Source organism: Petaurus breviceps, unplaced genomic scaffold (genome assembly GCF_028583685.1).
Source record: "Petaurus breviceps papuanus isolate PSGF00001 unplaced genomic scaffold, PetGlider_PUasm1.0 164, whole genome shotgun sequence".
NCBI classification, from domain to species: Eukaryota; Metazoa; Chordata; class Mammalia; order Diprotodontia; family Petauridae; genus Petaurus; species Petaurus breviceps.
The window spans coordinates 13450050-13456719 of NW_027185735.1; the positions used below are offsets into that span (position 1 = coordinate 13450050).

General features: G+C 36.1%; 1 protein-coding gene across 1 annotated transcript in view; it reads left to right on the forward strand.

Annotated features, from left to right (window-relative positions):
• Positions 1-6670, forward strand: part of BRF1 (BRF1 general transcription factor IIIB subunit) — a 176553-nt gene that overhangs the window by 146477 nt on the left and 23406 nt on the right. The gene's annotated exons all lie outside the window — the stretch shown is intronic.

A 6670-nucleotide genomic window follows, 5' to 3' on the forward strand; every position in this document is an offset into this window, starting at 1 on the left:
TGAGAGAGTGCCTTAAAGTAACCTGTATAACACTTAAGGGTCCTATTGAGTAGTATATACATTCTTAATGCTCACAGATGCTTGGCTTTTTCTTTTTGGAACTGACTAGTTGCTTCACTACTGACTCCAAATTTTCCTCAGTTGAATTATTAGATTTATTCAGTGAAATTTGTGTATAAAAATAAATTTACTTTTGATAATATGGAATTTGCTTTAAATTAAATTTGCTCTTCTATGACTTAAGGAATGATATTGGATACAGGAGACCTTCGTCCAATTTCTGACTTCACAATATAGTTATATATATATATATATATATATATACATGTCGTTGGGCAAGTGACTTCTACATATATAGAGTGAAAGGGATTGTTGGACTTCTTAATTCCTGAGTTCCCTAAAATCACATAATTCTATGCTCCATCTCCAAATGTATGTGTGAGCTAAGTGAGATGCTTTTTTTAAATTAAATTTTCTTTTCCTTTCACAAATATCTATCTTTTCGCCCTCCAGCTCCTCACCCTCCTCCATTGAGAAATCAATAAAAATATAACTCCTTTTATAAACATTTATAGTCAAAAAAACAAATTCCAGAATTACCCATGTCCAAAAAAATAATGCTCTCAAGCTGCACTCTTGAGTCCTTCACCTCTTTATGAGGAAGTGGGTAGTATGTTTTATCATAATTACTCTGGAATTGTGGTTGGTTACTGTGTTAATCAGAGTTCCTAACTCTTTTTAATTGTTACTCTTTAAATACTGTTGTTATTGTATAAATTGTTCTTCTGATTCTTCTAATTTTTCTCTTCATCAGTTCATACCATTTGTCCCAGATTTCTCTAAAATCTCTTTTCTTATAGCGCATCGGTATTCCATCATATTCATATAACATAACTTGTTCAGCCATTCCTGATTGATTGGTTCCCCCTCAGTTTCCAATTCTTTACCACTACCTCTTTCTCTCTGATCTCTTTGGAATACTGATTTAATAGTGGCATCAATGAGTCAAGGGGTTTAATAGTTTAATAGCTAGTTGTTTGTTTATTTGTTTTTATGCATAGTTCTAAATTGCTTTCCAGAATGGCTAGATCTTCACAGTTTCACCAAAAGAGCTTTAATTTGCTTGTTTTCTCATAGTCCCTCCAGCATTTGTCTTTTTTTCCTTTTTTGTCAACTTTGTGAATCTCTTGAGTATTAGGCGGAATGAGGCAGGTAGATAACACAGTAAATAAGCATTGAGCCTGGAGTAAGGAAGACCTGAGTTCAAATCTAGTCTCAGAGCTTTGTAGCTTATCTATATTACCCTGGACAAGGCACTTAACTTCAGCTTTAGTTTCCTCAACTCTAAAGTGGGAATAATAAGAGCATCTACCTTCTTTCGTTATTGGGAAGATCAAACGAAATAATGCTTGTAATTAGGACAGTATTTGGCTGATAGTATGCACTTAATAAATGCTTGTTCTCTTCCTCCATTTCACCTTTCAAAAGTACATTCATGCTTTTTTTGTAGGGTTTTCTCCCGATTAGAACACTATAACAATGTAGCCACATTGGCAAGCTCAGCCTTTCATTATTAGTTCTGTTACACAGTCACAGGCTATATTATCTACCTCCAAGTAGATATTATCTACCTCATAGATAATATTACCTAATATAATAATATGTCAGGCTATGTTATCTACCTCATTCTTTTGGAGACCACATGGTAATGTCAGTTGAGCAGGGCAAATGTACCTCTACTGCAGGAAAAACACTTCAGAGCTCTTATTCGACCCTTGGTCAAGTCATTAGCATCGGTATTTGTAGTTGAATGGCAGCACTTTTCAGATATAGTTATATTAAGTTTCCTGAGTGAAATTTCATATAGTAATAGGGAAGAGTCATTAGCAAAATCATGAATCAGATGTTAGTTTACAATTCTCTTTTGACAAATGGTTATTTGTTAGTTTAAGTCACTTCTTATATCTTTATCAATATTGGCAAGATGTGATAGTCTAGACAGAGGTGGCCTTATACAATGAAAGTCAAGGGTAAGATAGCAAAATAACTCATTGAACCTCAAGTGTAATGAAGACAGTTAAAAAAAATCAAGCCACATAAACAGGATTCAGAAAAATTAAAATCCTTTGTCTTTTCTGGTATAAACTTATCTAGATTCGTTCCTTTGCTATAATTTTCTAAGTTGTTACCATGGTGTCCTGGATAAGGATGTACCCATCTAAGGTGTTGTAGCAGCAAGCACCCTGGAGTCCCTAGGGTGGCTGCTCACACAGGTTCTTGGATCTGCTTTGATAAAGGAAAGCAACTCAAAATGGGTTAACAAGCTTACTTTAATCAGTCAAACATATATCGTTTACCTCGTTCAGAGGAAAAAGGTCAGCACCCTGAACTTCAAAGTATACAGGCAGAATTATCAAGACAGAAACAGATCAAGTAGACAGATTTCCAAACTGTCCAACCATTATATCCATACCAAATCAACATCTGGGTTTCAACATCTGGGTTTTTCAAGGCCGAGGGGGCTCCAGACAACGGCTTACCAGAATCCAGATCAAATCACAGAACACTTCTCAAAGTGAGCCCCCAAAACAAAGCTACACATCAGGGCTTATATAGCCTTCTCCTGGCTCAGAGAATGTAACAACCTTTTGGACCCACTGGCCAATCAAAAAGTATCTACTGAAAAACAAGCCTCCCACCCCAGGCTTCAGGTGCACTTTAGCCTAGGGGCAGGGAAGATCTTCCAAATTTGCATTCCCATTACAGGTGTATGGACATCATTTTGTTGTTGTTTGTGTCGGAGAAGCAGGAATATAAGGGCCCTGGACAAGGTATACTTTGGAGTGGAAATGAGGTTGCCATAACAAAGATCAGTGAAACATGGGGTGGACATGACATGAAGAAAGTAACCCTAGCTGAGGGCACCCAGAGTACTTGCTGCCTAAATGATGGTTCTACTTTCTTCCAGTTTCTAGAAATGTATACTTGCAACTTATGATAGTATAGTTAGCTATACCTCATCCTCTACACTCAAGGGCTCCCTGGTGGTATGATTTAGTGAACAGGAAAATTGATATCCAGAGGGGATGCAGTGACTTTTGTACCCCAGGAAGCACTTGAGATTAGGGTTGTTCCCTCTCAGAGAGTGTGTCCTACCCTCCTCATTCTTTATCCCACTATTCTTTATTTTACTATTGTTGTTCAGTCATTTTAGTCATGTCCAACTCTTTGTGACCCCACTTGGGGTTTTCTTCTAGTGTGGTTTGCCATTTCCTTCTCCAGCTTATTTTACAGATGAGGAAACTGAGACAAACAGGGTTAAGTGACTTGCCCAGGATTACAAAACTAATAAGTGAGTAAGGACAGATTTGAACATAGGTCTTCTTGAATTCAGGAACTCCAGGCCCAGTGCCTCTATCCACTGCACCACCTAGCTACCTGTGTTTTGCTTAGCCCCCTTCAACCCTAAACTTAATTACTCCAGAAAGGGCATGTGTTTAGAAATTACCATTTGCCTTCATCTTGTCATAAATATTCAACAGATTACATTTTAAAGTCTGTCTCCTATGGCAAAAGCTAATGGCAATATTTGACATATATCAAAGGGTATATGTACACAAAACACTTTTTTAATTCAGTATTTTCATAACCCTGGTGGTAAGGAGGAAGAAGGTATATAGCACCTAGCATCAGAGCCCAGAGAGATACCTCACTGTTTGAGTTTCTGCTTTCATAGAAGAAAAGGGCTGATAAATACTGAATGAGTGTCCTAATCAATTTGGAGATATTTAAGTTTAGCCTTTTAGTTGAGGGAGGAGTAGAGAAGGGGGTAATCAGCTACAGTTTCTTAGATCAGTTCTATGTTTTTATCTTAAGTGTAATAGTAATTATATCCCATCCTCATTTTAAAAAAAATCTTATCTCTGAATCTCTGTTTTTTCTAAAAGTTAACCTTTAAATATGATAATTAGGTAACATAGGTACGGAGGAGGCAGTTGACTTAGCCTAGATCCTAGTAAGCTGTATGCACAAATAGTATAGTATCAAAAGCCTACTTTCCAATCAGATGATTGGTTTCCTTGCCTTCTTCCTCAATGTATTCTGAAGGGAAAAAATGGAAGAAAATAAGAAATTAGTGTGAACACAAACTGATCATTATTATGGCGTTATTTTTCAAGATCAACGGTGATGTTTAGGTGCATCCAACACAGTGGTGCCCTGAACAATATTGTTTTATAATAATACCTTAAGTGCATTTATGACCTGGCCTCATCTTAACATTTTATGAAACCTTGCTGTAATATTATTGAGATAACCATCTAAGGTGCAAATCTATGAAATTGTTTGTCTCCTGTACTGTTGTTTTGCCTGAACTATAGCCTACCCTCAACCATTTTAGTTGCCATCAGTATCAGTCCCATCTTTGAGTCAATGTGGTTAATGCAAAGGACAAATACAGCCCATCCAAATATTTTCATAACTAGTACCGTGTTTCCCCGATAATAAAACCTATCCCGAAAATAAGCCCTCCCCTTACTGTGTAAGATTCCTCTAAAATAAGCCCTCCCCTGAAAATAAGCCCTATTGAGATTGCTACTGTAGTGAAGGTGATCCCCTGCGCTACACACTACATTACGGTGCCCTCTGTATGCACCGTCCCCCCCCCTCCAGTGAAATGCACGCCGCGCTCCGAGCTGCATCCAATCAGAGCTGCAGCAGTGAGCGCGTCATCCTGTTCTTCCCCAGTGATTTGCTTATTGAATAAAGGTACATTTTTTTGTTCACATTTACCTGTTTATTAAAATTGCTGTCAATGTTCATTAAAATAAGCCCTCCCCTGAAAATAAGCCCTCTGGTGTTTTTCTGTCCAAAAAAAGATAATAAGTGTCTTATTATCGGGGAAACACAGTATATGCCATCACAGTCAGTCAGTAAGCATTTATTAAACACCAACTACATGCCAGGCACTGTGCAAAGGGATTTTTTTAAAAAAGCAAAAGACAGGCCCTGCCCTTTAGAAAGTCACAATCTAATGTCCTGTGTCACGTGTTCAAAGTAACTTTGTTCTTGTTTTCAAAATTCAAAGGTCTGATTTGAATGAGGACCTACTGATAGATACTAAAGCAGAGGCATGTTCAGTACTTTGATTTAAATTAATTGAATCCTCTTAACCCAGACTGGTGACATCACAGAATACCAAAACAATTTGCAGGTATGAGCACAAAACGACTCTTAGTAACATTTTGAAGAATTATAGAGAAAGGGAGAGATTCTAGAAGACCAAAGATGGGTCATTATTATCTCTATTTTTGGAAATTAGTCCTGGAAAAAATAGGGACTTTAAATTTGGCTGCAGTGAAGAGCAAAATTCTAAAATCAAACAGATGGTTTGGAAACCCTTAGAAAAGGAGGTGATGATCACTGAGACATGATTCAGTAATAACAAATCATATAAAATTAGTCTAATTTCTTTCATGAAGAAGGCTACTAAACAGGTTGGTTATGGAAATATGTGTACACATATATGTGTGTGCATATGCATATGTGTATATACATATATCCACATTTGTGTATATACCATATGTACATATATGTGCACATATAAATGTATATATACACTCTGTGTATGTGTTAATTTCAGCATGGCATTTAACAGGTTCACTCTTTTTCTAGACAAGATAGAGAAATATGAACCAGTAGTTCAGTCAGGTAGATTCTTTTAGTTCTTGCAAACTCTTAACTTCTGTAGTATCCCCTAATTGGAATATAGAACATCTTGAAGACCTTTTGATACAGGGTTTAGCATATTTTATTTGCCACTTGAAAAGGAGTGAAACAATAGTACAGAATATAATTTTTTTCAAAACACACACTGCAGAGCTCAAGATAGAAATAAATAGAATAAAAATGATAGAATAATTGAATTGATAAAACAAAAGACTTAAAAAAAGATCAACAAAATTGAGAGGGGAAATGCAAATAAAAATTTCAAATAAAAATGGATCAAGTAATTTGGAAGAAATTATATATGGTTCAAAATAATATGTACAAAAGAAATTAAAATAAAGTTAGGAAAAAGTGTGGAAAACTGCTAACAAATTAGATAAATTAAAGAAGGTACCAGTGGAAACACATAACCAGTCCATCTTCTTTCTTTCATACTATTCTTTGATGACAGTCTTTATTGTCCTCCTTATGTTATACTTTTCATGTACATGTTATATCCCTCCTATTAGATAAGCTTATTGAGGGCAAGAAATATATATTTTTTGTCCTTGTATTCTTAGTGCCAAAATATAGTGTCTTTCACAAAAGCCTGGGGATCCAACATAGAGTTTGTATGCCAAGTGAGTCTGGTTGGATGTAACCTAAGATTTCTGGTAAAATTTTCAAAGCCTAATAAGCCATTTGATCTTCCCACCTGTATGGATCAAATTGATTAGTCATTGTAATTTTTTTTATAATCTTCTCAGTTCTTCTATCTGACCATTACCTCCTATCCTGTCATTTTTCCTTTTGTCTCACCTGCCTCTAAACCTAGTCTGTCCTCACCACAATCTTCAGTTACATTGCTGATTTCCATTTAATGGTTTGCAAACCCTCTTGTGGGTTTGAGCTGATAGTCCAAGGGGTTTTTGCTAAAAATTCTTTTGAATCTTGACTCCACTCA